This window comes from Camelus bactrianus, chromosome 1, assembly GCF_048773025.1.
Source record: "Camelus bactrianus isolate YW-2024 breed Bactrian camel chromosome 1, ASM4877302v1, whole genome shotgun sequence".
NCBI lineage: Eukaryota > Metazoa > Chordata > Mammalia > Artiodactyla > Camelidae > Camelus > Camelus bactrianus.
In genome coordinates this window covers 132,816,647-132,830,747 of record NC_133539.1, presented here as the reverse complement: position 1 = coordinate 132,830,747, position 14,101 = coordinate 132,816,647, and the positions used below count along the sequence as shown (strand labels likewise).

The 14,101-nt window shown below is 46.2% G+C and overlaps 1 long non-coding RNA gene across 13 annotated transcripts in view; it reads right to left on the bottom strand.

Moving 5' to 3' along the window:
- The window catches only part of LOC141579039 (uncharacterized), a 112,255-nt gene that overhangs the window by 52,502 nt on the left and 45,652 nt on the right, over positions 1 to 14,101 (bottom strand). For 10 of the 13 annotated variants that reach the window (XR_012509959.1, XR_012509961.1, XR_012509965.1 and 7 more), the window contains one exon: positions 3,518 to 4,289. The exons of 1 other annotated variant lie outside the window; for it this stretch is intronic. This is a non-coding gene — a long non-coding RNA (uncharacterized LOC141579039). Of the gene's footprint in view, positions 1 to 3,517; positions 4,290 to 8,180; positions 12,632 to 14,101 lie in introns of those variants that run through there. 2 more of the 13 variants (XR_012509971.1, XR_012509981.1) reach the window with 2 other exon arrangements.

Below are 14,101 nucleotides of genomic sequence, written 5' to 3'. Positions count from 1 at the left end.
ATGAAAGGAGAAACAAGGCCTCATGTTCAGCATGATGGTGGTGGCCAAACCCTTCCACCGAGTGAGATGAAGCATGATGGGGGTGAGAATCCAAGGTCCTAGGTCGGCCAAAACATCTTCCTTCAAGGTTGGCTGGGGTGTTGCAGACTCCCTACCGCAAACTAACTACACGGCCGTCAGTGGTGTACATCAGCTGCAACAGACACGGAGTCAGCTATTTATGCCAACATGGGTTAAAAGTAAAGGCCGTTGCAGGGAGGCCTGCACGGCTGCTGAGGCAAAGCACAGACCCGGCTCTGAATGCCCACTGGCTGGAGAAGAGAGGAAGCTACGGTCCCCTTTAGCGGTCGCTGTGTCAACAAGATCCAGGTGAGCCAGCTACTTAGGAGAAGGCCATGTTTTCCTGATACTCAGAAAAACCAGCCTCGTAAAGGGAACACAAGAGTGGCATGGATTTTAGACCCCCCTAAGCCACTTTATGAAGGCAAAGTAAAGTAAATGGCACAGGGATGTTGAATGCAAAAAAAAAAAATTAAATAAGTAAACGGTGACTGCTTCCTCCAACAGCCTCCCCTGCAGCTGCACACCCATGAGCCTGCCACTCTCTCACCAGTGACCGCTGGTCAGGAAGTGCCATCACGCACGTCACACAGTGACAGCCAGGAACCGCGTGAAGAGCACGTTTGTGTAAAAGCAGGAATCGAGCAAGATGCTGCAGAATTTGACTTTCCAAATTTAAATACTCCATGAAAAGAATCCCTCAGCAGCCGCCTAAATCAATTCGCATCTCACTTCTTCAAAACAATCAAACAAATTTAATAAGGGCGCATTTGTCACCAAATATAAGGAGGACCAAACAGGTTCCTCAAAGCAAGGATTTTAACAGGTATCAAACACCAGTGGGTGATGTGCTAACAAAGCAAATATTCCAAAAAATTAGAAAATAAAAAATGACTAGGATAATACATGGATCAAGGCAACTGTTAAGTTTTTGCTCTTTAAAGCGATGGAGACAGTACGGAGGGCAATCTGGATATTTCCAATGCAGGGTGTGCACAGCCCACATTTTCAGACGCAACAACATGCTCACTTGGCAGTACAAGAGAAAAAGAATAAAGAAAAAGGAAAAGAGGAACAAGAGAAAATTAGAAACACACAAGAACAAAAATGATTTTGACAGCATATACAAGAATTTATGTGAGTGTGTGAGGCCAGGGATGCTGGGACGGTGAGACCCACACTCACCTCCTGCTCCGGGGAAGGCAGGGGCCTGAGGGGAGTGGCGCTGCCGGGGGACCCCAACATGATCAGCGCCCCTAACCAAAACTCCACCTATATGCGTCTAGGCAGATTTTGAGCTACAAAATGTGGTCGCATTTCAGGCTGGACAGTTTTACTCACTTCCACCAAGAGTAGCAGGAGAGAATTAGGCTGTTCCTGTAACAAAGCATTGTTTAAAAAATTAATGACTGTGGAATAGTAAAAGCAAAAATTCAGTAAAAGTGACTGGAGGAGAATGTGCTTGACCCGAGCTCACTGGCCACGTTATCTCACTGACGTTAAGATGCTGGCTGAGCCCTTATGGTACCAAAACAGACAGACCCACCAGGAGGGAGGTTTAATGCGCTGCTGTATTTTGATGCCGAGAGCCATGCCTGGTACACGAGGTTCTGGGTAAACAATGGTGACAGTGTCAACCACTATGGGCTAAGCACACATCCAGCTACTCCGCCAAATCCCAAGGGCAGACTTCAAAAGGCAAAAACAAGTTGGCATTCTCTGGTGGGTCTGCAGAGTCAGAGCCAAGCAGTTGCTGAGCAAAAATGTCACCAGTGCCTCCTATGACAAAAGAGGAGGCACTGGCCTGGGGCTGGGGCAGGGCTCTAGGCTTCCACTGCTCACCAACCAATCTGTCCAGGGGGAGAACGTGGTCTCTGCGTATGTTGCACCTATGCACCTACCTTGACTGACGCCTGGGGGCTCAGCAGGAGGTGACATGTGAGGTGAACGGAGCCAGCCTCGGTGTAGCACGGTGCTGGCAGCTATGCCCTCAGCAGCGCCCAGGCTCCTAAACCTGACACCTCGTCTCCAAGGAGCAGAAGGGGAGTGCGGGCATGAAGATCACAGGGCCCTGTGAGGACAAGTACAGGCCATGACATGCCTTGCCCATTCCTTAAGCCATAGAGTTATGTCCGGGAGGAACAGAAAATTCATCCAGAGCCCGCTAGGCACCTCACACACGTGGGGGACTCGGGTCCCCTGTGCCTATCACTCACAGGGCTGGTCTGGACATTCTTTTTATCAATTCTCTGGCATCTTCTCCTCCAACTTACCAACAAACAGAAAGTAGAATCTGATCTTAGTTAATTTCAAGAATCACAGAGCACCGCCTCCACAGTGGGCCCGGCAGCCGTGCCAGGTCCTCCGACCGTCACCTGTCAGACCGCCATGAGTACTCTCCAGACTCAAGGCCTGAGGCCGTAGGCCGTGGGCACACAGCTTCCCTCACTCTCCCCAGCAAAGGGGGACCACCTCTCGGCAAAGGCATGTCACCCTCTTCTGCACGAAGGACAGCACTATAGATACACGGGGAAACAGAGCAGATGGTGGGGGGGGTAGGCAGCCCAGAAGAGCTCGTCTGTAATTCCGAGACAAAGTGGGGCCGTTGACTTAATCACAGGGACAAAGTGAGGATGAACATTTCCCTGCTCTTTCCCATACTCCGTGATACGCCTTTCCCTTCATAAGGAGTTCATTCGGAGGTCCCTGGCGGTGATTCTGATGTCCCAACATGGCATGCTGGCTGTCGGGCAGGAAGAGAGGGCCTGAGCCGAACAGGTGCTGGGCCTGGGAGGCAGGAGACACCGGCTCCAGCCCCAGCTCAACCAGCGCCTCGTTCTGCCTCTCGGGATTCAGCATCTCATCTACAAGCAAAGGGATGAGACTATCTTAAGACAGGTTGCCCAACATAAATGAAATGAGAGCCATGTAAAGAAAGTTTCCCAGTTGCCACATTTAAAACGGTAAACAAAGAAACAAACCAACAAACAAAAAACAAATACTAGAAAATGATTTTAAGAACAAATCTTAAACTACTGTATGTAAAATACTATCATTTTGACATGTAATCAATATAGGAAGTGATAAGATAGTTTACATTCTTTTTACTAGACAAATCTCAGCGTCTGATGTTCATTTGACCTACAGCAAATCTCAGCTCAGAGCAGCCTCCTCCCCAGCTCTCCTAGCATCAGTGGCTGTGGCTACTCTATTGGACAGCAACTCCAGGGGTCCCACCAGGGTCCTGGCTGAAAACCTGGAGTAAGTGTCCACAATAACCCTAAAAGGATCTCTCTGAAACAAAGGCGGATTCACTTTTAAATGTCTGTAAACCGGCGGGCTGGACCTCCCTCCACCCTTGGCTACAAGAGAGTCCTCTTCCTTGCTGATCCCTTTCTGGATGTAGGGAAGAAACCCCGCACACAGCCAGGGTGGACTGGCCTCCAGGTAAACTTACCTGCTTTCTGTGTCCAGTCCCATGATGTCCTCCTTCTCAAATGGGATGCAGAGAAGGAGGATCTTGTCCCCAGAATTGTCGGATGCACAGTCCAGCCTCTTGGACTTGGGCAAGATGAAGAGTGACTCAGTGAAGTCCTTGATCCTCTTCTCCACCACCCTGCAGTCCTCGTAAATTGAAGGCCACTTTGGTGCGCGGCTGCTCGGCCACCTCCCCATGCAGCAGAAAGTCAAAGAGCCGAGAGTCATAGAGCGTGGTGCCATACAGCTCCTCTGCACGTGGAGCTTTTCGAAGCCTTGGCCGAGAGGCAGTCAGTAATGATGACAAGGCCCAAGACCTTGCGGTGGGTCTGGAAGTCGCTCCACCCATTCTTGGGCGCATAGTGGTGCCTGTAGTGGATACAGTTTGCCCACTGGGAGCCGCACGGACTGATCTGACTCACCAAGGTGATTCACTTATAGATGCAAAAGAAATTCTCCTCTGAGATGATCCCCACCTGTTCGACCACCACGGGGAAAGTCTGGTGGTCCTCAGCACACTGCTCGTAGTCAGGGATGCTCATGTTGCAGGCCCTGACGAGAGGGGAGAGGAGATCGAGGTACATACTGTACTGTGGGCTGCAGGCCCATCTGGGTTGTGGTGACCTGGTGTGTACCAACCAGAAGGCAAGGGAAGCTCAAGTAAATCCGGGGGTACAGTTTGTCCTCAGAGTCTTCAAATGGCTACCGTAGCTCGGATCACATTACCCAGCTTTTGGTCTAGGCTTTCTGCCCTGCAGAGAAGGGTCATTTCTTGTTTTCTGTTTCCAAGCACCTACCAAGGCCCTGATGCAAAGTCACTGCTGAAAAATGCTGAATAAGGAAGTGAACAAAGGAAGTGCTTTCCCCAACCTCCTTCAGCAGAATATAAAGAAAAGGACTACAGTGGGATCAAAAGATCTGGTTTTCTATCCAATTTATTTGAACTACTAAGCTTCAGAATAATGGATAAGAAAACTTGCCTTGGAGAGGAGGGTACAGTTCAGTGGTAGAGCACGTGCTTAGCATGTACGAGGTCCTGGGTTCAAACACCAGTACCTCATTTTAAAAAATGAAACAAATAAATAAACCTAATTACCCTCCTGAAAAAATATTTTTTAATTCAAAATTCAAAAAAAAAACCTTGCAATTGACACAACATTGTAAACTTGACTATACTTCAATTAAAAAAAAAAATCTTTGTCTTACATGAATATATCTGGATTACAGAAGTTTGCAAATGTAAAATGCCTAGGGTACCACCTGCATAAAAAGGGGTGACTGTACAAATTTAGTATCGCTCCTTTATGAGCTATATTTCATTTGGGGGGTTTATAACTTCTTAGAGCTAATTTTCTCAGATTAAAAAATATAAACAATACCTGATTCTCAGGACTGCTGAAGAATCAGATAACCCTATGAAAACATCTTACCCACAGAGGTTACTCAATAATGTTTGTTGAATGAATGAATAAACCAGCAAAATGAATGCTGCTCCCTGCCACAGACCATCATAATGGTACTGCCTGGAAATCCCAAGCCCACGTTCCACCCGTCTCGACAGTAACCATGTGGGTGACCTGGTCAGGCCTGTGTGATTCTCTAAGCCCCAGTTTAATCGTGAATAAAATTAGGGCAATAAAACAAACCTCAAATTGTTAGTGAGTCAGTAATGAATTGTACCCCAAACTTGCAAGTTGGAACCATTAAGGAAAACTATACAAAGGGTCCATAGGCCCTCTCCATATTATCTCTTACAACTACATGGGAATCTACATTATATCTCAAAATAAAAAGTCTAATTTTTTAAAGAGGCTATTGAGGTTAAATGAGCTCACTGTCTCAAATAAGGAACACAAAGCACAAATAGGACAATGCCCAGCACATGAGATACACTCAGTTAACATTCCCACTCAACCCATTGTTCCCTCCAACTTCAGAGCAAGAGGATGGGTCCTCGTGGCAAGAGGCCACTGCACCTGAAGCTAACAAAACTAATGGTGCCCACTTCCAAGAACTCCTGTCATCACCCTTGTTCTAATTTTCTATTAGTAATTTTTTTCTTTTTATTAAATAGAAACTCCCAATTGCATAGCCTTCACCTGACTAGACATCATGATGGCAGCCCTTCAAAACCTGACCACAGAGATCATGATGGCAGCCCTTCTTGGTGAAACAATAAAATGAAAAGCCATTTCCACAAGACCTCTGTGTAAATCTACTAGGGAACTTAATCCTGGACTGAGGAAGAGGACTGGGGAGGAGGGGGCAATCAGGTGCACAGAAAACTATGGGCCACCTGTCCCACGATGGACTTTAGACTCAACCCTCACCCTCCAGGAAATTCAAAATACACACCGACAGATTGCTATGGACAAGATTTTTTTTTTTAAACAAATCCCTGAATCCCTAGCAGGTCTTATTTCTACCGAAACACCAATGGATTATGTGTATAATGTTTCACAAAAGCCCTAAAATATTATCACGCCAACTTGACACATCAAGAAAAACTGAGGTAGAGAAGTTTATCACATTGTACATGATTAGAGAGAGGCCACGTCAGACACCATATTTAAATCCAAGCCACTGCTCCAGTGCTCACACTAGAAAGTGTGACATACTGCACCTTTCCTGCCCTCTCCCTGCAATAAATCTCTGAAGAGTCTTTTCTGTGCCACCTGGAATCACAATCACATCAATTTTCCACAAAGTGCTTTGTCACTCCTTGGAGGCTGTATCAAAATCTAAAGGGTTGGGATTGGAGAAGTGATTTGCATTTTCTGCTTCTCAAAGGAAACATGGCTTTAAAAGAAACTGAAAAGCACATATCTAGTCTAAGACCTCATTGTGCAGAGAAAAAAATGGAGGCTCAGAAGAGATGAGGAAAGGTCCTTATTAATAAATATATCCTCAGCGCAGCACCAAGCCAGCCCTGGGCACTGCTGGGGGAGGATCTGGGAGACCCAGGAGAATGAGTGTTAGAAAAAGGAAAGAGAATAAGCATAAAAGGCCCTGTCTCTACACCACCATACAATGGAATTCCACCAAATTACCAAGTAAGGGTGCAGCCAATATTAAGGTGGGCTAAGCAGGTTATAGAAACCTGGAAGTCTCAACCATATTGGAAATTCCAACATTTACTATGTTTTTTTCCCAGTTCAAGCATCAAATCAGTGGGAACTCTGTACCAGGGACTACACGAGGCCTGGAGTTCTCCCAAATACAGACCTATATTACCACGTGTACAAACCACATAAAGGCCACCAGAAGAAAAGCACCCACAGATGGAATTACTGAAACTGAAAGCAGCCAACCAGCATATATTACTAAGAAAAATGATGCTCCTAGAAATGGACTCATGGACATAGAAAGCCAACTGTGTTATCAGGCAGGAAAGGGGGGATTAACAGATACACGTTAATAAATATAAAATAAATGACAAGGACCTACTATATAGCACAGGGAACTATATTCAATTTCTTGTAATGAGTTGTACTAAAAACAATCTAAAACATATTTATACACATATGCATATGTTTATAACTGAATCTCTGCTGTACACCTGAAACTAACATTGTAAATTGACTACACTTCAATAAAAATTAATTTAAAAAAATAAGTAAAAATAAAAGCAACGCCATTAAGAAAAAATTAAAGAACACTCTAATCCCCTTAGCTGTAGCTGCTGAAGAATTTTGGTTGCAAGCACCAAGTCCACTAGATCACTCCAGCACTGGCTGTCACTTTTTCTGACCATCAGAGAGTCACTTGGCTTCACTGAGGTTAATTTTCTCTTCTGTGAAAGGCTGCAGTTGCAACTAATGATGTATAGAATCTTATCATTCACAAGCCCAAAAATTAGTGAGGACTTCCCATGGGCCAGGCTCTGGAGAGATGAAAATATAGGGTCCCAGTTATATTCATGGGTAGAAGAAGTTTATGCCATAAAGACATTAATTCTTCCTATTTTGATAGACAGATTCATTGCAATTCTGATTAGAATTCCTACCAGATTTTTCATGGAATGTAACAAGTTAATTTATGGTCAAGAATAGGCAAGAAACTTCTTTAGAACCACCACTGGGGAGAGGTGGATTGGTCATTCATTTCCACTGGTCTTTCTGATGTGATGAAAATGTTCTGGAATAATAATTGTTGCACAAGTGTAAATATGCTAAAAGCTGCTGAATTGTACCATTTAAATGGGTGGAATTCATGGTGTGTGAACAATATCACAATAAAGCTGTTATATGAAAAAATATTTCTTGACAATTATTTTTCCCTCTATACTACTTAGTCTGCCCCACAATTTAAGAAAAACAAAAAACCAAAACAAACCAAACTGTGCCAGGAGCTCTTTAGGACTGCAATGTCCCTGGGTCTCCAACGCCTCTGGTGGTGCTGTTCCTGTTAACACACCAAGCTGGGCTGGGCTAGTTAGGGAATGTAACTGTCTTTTTAAAATCGATGGTCACACGTTTCACCCTGGGAGAGGGAAGGAAGGAGGATGACACAGCCTTATGCCTTCAGCTCATTTTTAACTGAACCAAGCCCTGCTATCAACACTGTAATCCCTCTCACTATAAAAACACATGACACCAACAAGCATCGCCATCATAACACCTGAAAGTGTTCAAGGTACTTACCTGGGGCAGAAACACTGAGGGAGGAGACAGAAGCTCGCTTGGCACTGAGGATCCCTTTTCCCAACTCCACCAGTAGCTGGGCTTTACAGCCAGAGTCTCTCAGCCCAGGGAGCAGCGCAGACGCCACTGAGCTGTTCCTCAGGGAGCGGGAAAGGAAGACCAGGGCAGCCCCGGAGTCGCGGGGCAGGGAAATGGGTGGAAACGCGGGCTGCAGCCCCGCTCGGTGGCCATCCCCAGCCCCAGCCCCAGCTGCCCCGTCCGGGTCCGCAGACCCCGCCCGCCTGGGACGCAGCCCGCCCAGTTGTGGGGACGGGCCGTTGGCCGAGGAGAGGAAGCCCGGGAGGAGAGGACTCGCGGGCGAGAGAGGGGAAGGGGACGCCAGCAGCGGACTGAGTGGAGGCCGGCTGGGTGAGAGGCGGCAGGTGCACACCTGGCCCCGGGAAGCTGTGGCACTGGGGCACTGGGGCAGGTGGCGCGGGCAGAGGGGTCTGGCCCGAGCAATTCAGCTGAACACAGGCTGACTCGCGCCCTCGTGGTCTGTGACACGCGGACCGCCCTCCCGCAGCCACCTGACCCCTTTCCCGGGAGACCCCACATTGCACTTCCACAGCCAGAGGCACCGGCCCCAGGCAGGAGCTAAGGGCCTGCCGGGCGACAGAGCTGAGAAGCCTTTGGGGCTAATCCCCGGCTCGGAGCTGGAGCTTCCAACCCGCGGTCCAGCTGACACCGACCGCCCATGCGCAGGAGGGCCAGCAATCCGCTCTGGGTTCTGCGAGAGAAGGTGGGGCAGTGAGGGAGGGAAAAGATGGGAGGGGGAGGAGAGGAGGGAAAAAGTGGAGGGAGACAGATGGACAGGAAGAGCAGAGAGAAGGGAGGGATCTGGAAAGGGTAAGGTCCTAGCGGGGATGGAGAGAAAAAGCTTTACCTCTGGTGGCACCCTGAAGAAGGCGGCAGTCCTGCCTCTGTACCCTTCTGTAACACTTCAAGGCCCGCAGCTCAAGTTTTACCTCCCTGATCCAGCCCTCCATCCGATGCTGCTGCAGAACCCCTACGGGTATCACACCTGTTGCCCCCACGCGGAGCAGGGTTTTCTGTTGGTCTGGGAACCAAGCACCCGCAGGTGTTGTCGCTCAGAACTACCTTGGGAAGAGTACATATTCCCCTTTTACACGCTGGGAAACAGGCAGGCACGATCTTTGCCTTAGCTCCACTGTCCCAGGTGTTGGGCTGGCAGGGAGCGGGGTGGTTCAAGATCAGAGCCCCAGACAGAGCAGACTGCCTGAGTGTTGGTGCATAGTCCCCATCCGTCCTGGGTAAACCACACTCCACCCTAGTGGAACCATCAAGGGCTCACAGTAGTTCCCTGGGTGTGGGAGAGCTGTCCTCATGTGAAGGAAAAGCCCAGCTGGGCTAACAAGCTAAGTCACAAATCTAAGTGTGATAAGTGTCGGTTTACTGATCTAAATTCTGCTGGGCTAACTCGTAAATCTGAAGTTTAGTGTCAGTTTACTGGGCTAACAAGCTAAGTCGTAAATCGAAGCTCAACAAGTGTCTATTACAAGTTGACAAGCACCAGTGTGCTGATTCCTTGCTTTTTGTTGCTTGAGCCTTATTGGCTAATACACCCTTACTTGTAATTAACCCTTTAAAACTTCATGTGTATGTCTTGGAGGTGGGTGCTCAGAACTTCGGAGCAGAAGCCCCTTTGAGCCCGCCGGCATAATAAATCTGAGTACGCCAACACTCCGAGTGGTGATTGTTCCTTGGCTGGCCTGTTGTTTCCATAACACTCAGTTCCAGTGCCCAGCTTGCTAGGTATATAGGAGTGCTACCAAATCCAAATTCATTCTCTTCAGTGCAGGACAGGCCAATAAGTTGGGAGACCAGGTGTTGGGGCATGGAATAGCAAGTTTCTGTAGACCTAGATGGCAAACTAATGTCCTGGAAAACCATCTCCCCAAGTCAGAATTCAGGCTCTTTTCCTACGTGCTTGGTTGTTGCAATCTTCTTGGTGTAGGAATTCCTTCTTGTTAGAATCTTTTGTTCTTGCAGCTATCTGCCTGGGTCAAATCTCTGTAAACCTCTAACAAAACAAACGTTATTTTCTATTCTGCAATTTCTTATCTTATTATGAATGAAAATGTGTTAAATATACTTAAAGATCAGAGCCTTCAGAATAGGTTCTCCTGTATATTTCAGGCTCTAAGCAACATTGTTTTACAAGCAAGATGAAGCCTAGGAGACAGAGCATAGGGTTAAAGTCAAAGGAAAAGATCTAATATGGAGTCAGATTTGTTCTGTTCTATTACCCAGGCAGAAGCCACTTGAGGATTTAAATCACTTTAAGTTAAAAATAACTAAAACTTTAAAGGAATTTACATACATAGGTGGGAATGTGCATAGCATATCTGGAAAAGCACCCAAAGGATAGTAAACAGTGGCATCTCCAGGGAGGGCTGGAAGAACAGAGGATGAGGGAAAACTTCTTTCACTTGTGTATTTTTGTGCTCTGTTTGAATTTTTTTTAACCATTTGCATGTATTTCTTTTTCAGTTAAAAAAATGTGTAATGGAGCAAAGGAGTAACTAGCTCAGCAAATACAGCAGCCATGGAATCACTGAGTCATCACTTTTGATTTAAGCCAGGAAGCATTTATTGACTCTCACCTATGTGCCCAGTGCTGTTTTAAGACTTCTTTTATTATTATTATTATTATTATTATTATTATTATTATTATTATTATTATTATTATTATTACTATTATTACTATTATTACTATTATTATTTTTATTATTAATATTTTTATTATTATTATTATTTTATGAAATAATAACAAGGTATCCCTCACCCCTGCCCATGGCTGGTGGAAAACCAACTGAGTTTTTATTGAGTTGTTTTCCAAGGAGTAGAGATGAGTTATAAACTGAACACATCTTCAGGGCAAAACAGTCGGAGTGGTTTTCCAGCAGGCCAGACAGCTATGAAGGGTTTTCAATAGAGGCCCCCAGAGGCTGAGAGAGAAATCCTCGAGGACCCTACAAAAAGCTGCCCAAACTGTCTTCTCCATGGCAATACTGAAATAGGAAAGAACAAATCTGACTCCATATTAGATCTGTTCCTTTGACTTTAACAAAGCCAAGTTAATACTCTCCGGTCTTTTCATGGGTTATGATGTCACAGAGGAGATGGACAGGTCAACAAGGAACCACTCTGCCGTGATCACGGAGACGGGGAGCGGGATGGGCGGCAACATGTGTGACGCAGCTGTAGCCGTGCCCGCGTTTCTAGGCAGGTACCCAAAGTCGCCTCGACAAGATGTCAAACACTTGTGCCCACGTCCTCATCACCTGACATGTATTAAAGAGAAATGGAAATGTATAAAAGGCCAATACCCTTGGTGGGTACACCGTCCAAAGAGCAAAGTCACAGTTTGACAACTGGCCATCTCGGTTCCCTGGGCTTCATTCTTGGAGAACCTTAAAAACCACTCCTCTGTCCTTAAGAAGTGCTGCATATTTGTCCTATCTTTGGCTCAGGGATGGAGCACGTTCAAGTGAACTTTAATGTCTGCACAGATTTGACTGTCTTTCCCCAGGTTCACTTGTCCATTCTAAAGAGGCCTGAGCTAAGTCCATCCTCCATAAGTTCTATTCCCTCCAGTGAAAACTCATCGAGCCTGCAATTAAAAGCCAACTGAACAAGACTCTCCTCAGCTAAAAAGTTCACCCACTCTTCACTGATTTCTTAATCTCCTTTCCTAGCTAATTGCAACAGACTAACAACTCCCTCCACCAAGCTCCCCAACTATGTCAGTTTGTCTCCCCAAACAGAAAGTGAGGTCCATAAAAGAGGTGACTCCATAGTCACCTCTGAATTCCTAGCATACAGTAATGTTAAGAAATAGAACTATGATTATGGCTTCTTTCCTTTAAAACCTTTCTGGTTATTTGATTGAGACCTTGGAAGACAGGTGTTTGCAGTCAAGTATCTTGATCCTCAAGACTCTGGAGGCCTTTTTCGGAATGGCTGCTCACTGATTCATTCAAACCACAGCTTCTCATTCCAGGAGTAGCTGTGATTCTCTGCCAGGAGTTTGTGGTTACTCTCATGCCAGAAGAGCTTTAAACTATATCCTTACATTGGATTTGTTATTTTTCCCCTCTTCCAAAAAAATTGACTTTCCTTACTGTCTTACCTTGAGGAATTTTTTTTCATAGTTAACCCTTTTGTAAACCATGCTTCTCGGGATGGGCTTGGCCTTACATATGATCAGTCATCCAACTCCCAGTGTGAGAGGACTCGGGTTCACCTCCTACCCTCCTGTCAAGGCAACTGAAACTCAGTACAGGAGCCAACAGGCACCCCAGGGCTTCTAAGGCTCGTGTATCACCCAGAATCCCTGCTTTCTGGTTTGTCTTGGCTTCTGAGGATTTCCCCTCACTTTCTTCACAATTAGCTGTGCAGCTTGAAAGATGAAGAAAGAAGGTATTATTTCTTAATCAGCATTTTAAGAAACTTGTGTAATGAAGGTTTTCACGAGTTTCTAGAACCCTCCGTTGCCGAGACAGAAAACACACTAGATATTTTCTAAGTTTAGCTATCATGTGTATTTTTTCTTTTCTTTTGTTTTCTTAACTGCAAATAGACATTTTTTAATTAAAAAAAATAAGGCCCCAAATAGGATAGAGACTTCAAGGGGCATACAAAATTAAAGGGCAAAGACAGAAAAATGATAAATACTCTACAAGGTTAATATAATACTTACACTATGGATCAGATCAGCAATTCTCAGTAACAGCTAATTGAAATATGCCCATGAGGTAAAACTTCTCTCCTGTCAGGAGATGGCTAACAGAAAATAGAATTAAAAAAACAAACTAAAATTCTAAGTCTGGCGAGGTACAGAATTCTACCAGCTAAATGTGTCTTCTTCTGGAAAAGAGGGAGGCTCACCAGCTCTTTACTGTGGAGCCTGAGCCCAGGGGATGGCGGTGAAGTGAGCTCTGTAAGTACCCAATAGCAAACTTGTGATGAATAAAGAGATGTGAGCTTTGATGACAGAGATGATAATACTATTCACTTGTCCTGTAAAGTATGTCTTCACGTTCAATGATCAATACCTCGGCGTCCTCAGGGATTAAGATTATAGGAAAATTCACAGCCCGGGCCCAGACCTCCTCTTTGAGCTCATGACAATGCACTTAGATGTCTCAAAGGCAACTCGAGCTCCACCTGCAAAGAGCTGACTTCACGGTGCTCCTCCCATAGCCGTCCTACCCAGGGCCCCTGGTCGGGGGGCAAGGTCTCCCTGCCTCTCCCAGCTCAGGCCCATCACTCACAGATGTGACTGGACCCCACCTTCAGGGCCCAGATTTCCTCAGTCACCGAGTCCCACCACCCACACCTGACCTACCAGGTACTCACTGGCACTCACTCAGCACTGACTGTGTGCTGGGGACCACGCTGCACACTGTGCACACGTTATCTCACTGGATCGCCACAGCAGTCCTGGGAGGTCGGTACATCACTTCTTCAATTGATTAGATAAATTGTTTACTTCCTTGAGTGCATCATCCAAAGTGACACAGCTACTCAGCCACAAAACTGGGACTGAAAACCACTTCAAAATTCTACACTCCTACACCTGGCAGCCACCCTAATCTGACTCATCACATCACCTCCTGCAGAGCCTTCTAAATGTTTCTAAGCATTCTACAAGACAAAAGTGATCTACGAGAGCACCCCACTCCCCTACTTAAGATCTGTCAATGACGGTCCACTGCCCTTAGGAGAAAGCCCCACCAGGCCTGAGCACAGCCCAATGGCCCGGCATCCGCGTTCCCTGCGCGGCCTCGCCGCCTCACCCACCACACAGATCTACACGTGCCGTGTCCAGGACAGGGATGCTGACTCCGTACAAT